Genomic DNA, 1,033 nt, shown 5'->3' with positions numbered 1-1,033 from the left:
TCACTCCTCCCCTCCACATCCCTCCAGTGGTAGACAGAGGAGGGTCCTCATCGGCGGCTCTGTATACACTTGCAGAAAGGACCCCAAACCGCCAACCCTGTCCCAACAAGTGCCAGGGGCCCCCCAGGACTCTCCCCAGCCCAGGAGGCACATGGGGACAGCCCGGGGGTCACCAGGGAGAGGGTCTGAGGTTGGGGGGTGAGGTGAGGAATTGTAGCTATAGCCTAGCCTACACGTGCTGGGTGCTGGCACGTGCCAATCCTGAACTAGCCCCATCTTAGGCAGGAGGTGAGTGGGGTTCCGACCAGAAAGGGGAGGTGCCCAGGTCCCACGCTGGAACTGGGATTGGAACCCACCGGCTATGACACACTGACACTTGAGCAGAGGGTGAGTCTCTGGCTGTGTTTCTGGGGGTGAATTAGTGGCTGTGAGCCAGATCTCTTGGGGTGTGCTCCTGTGGGTGCACCTGGGTGTAAGGGTGTGTGTCTGGGGGAGGCTGTGGCTGTCCAGCTGGCCTGGGTATTGATGGGCAGGGCAGATCTTGTAGATGACCCTCTCCCGGTGCTCAGACTCACGGGCACTCCCCCAGCCTGGGCACCCCCTTCCCTCTGGCCCCCAGTAGGGCAGAACTGGGACTGCCCTTGTGCGGACGCCTTACTGAGTGGTCACTACCCCTGTGAGGAGGGGCCCATACACAGGGACCTGTGGCCACAGGGCAGAGCGCTCTGGCCGGACAGACAGCTGCTGGCTGCGGACACCAGCCAGGGACAGCCCTGGTGCCAGTCTCTGTGGGCTCGGCTCCCCCACCTTTCCCCCTCTGCTGGATCCTTCTTTTCCATTGGGGGACGTCCTCTCTGTCCCCGTCCTCATCTCCACAGCCTGTGTCGGTGCCGGCTCTGGCGATCCGGCCCCAACCCCGGCCCCTGGCTCTCTGTCTGAGGATGCCGTGCGCTCCTCGGTCGGTCTCTCCCTGGCCCTCCCGGCGCCTTCGGGTCGGGCCGGTGTCCTCCCATCCCAGGGACCCAAGAAGTCC

This window comes from Myotis davidii, unplaced genomic scaffold, assembly GCF_000327345.1.
Source record: "Myotis davidii unplaced genomic scaffold, ASM32734v1 scaffold425, whole genome shotgun sequence".
Lineage (NCBI taxonomy): Eukaryota > Metazoa > Chordata > Mammalia > Chiroptera > Vespertilionidae > Myotis > Myotis davidii.
The sequence above is the reverse complement of the archived record's forward strand: the minus strand, read 5'-3'. Positions refer to the sequence as shown.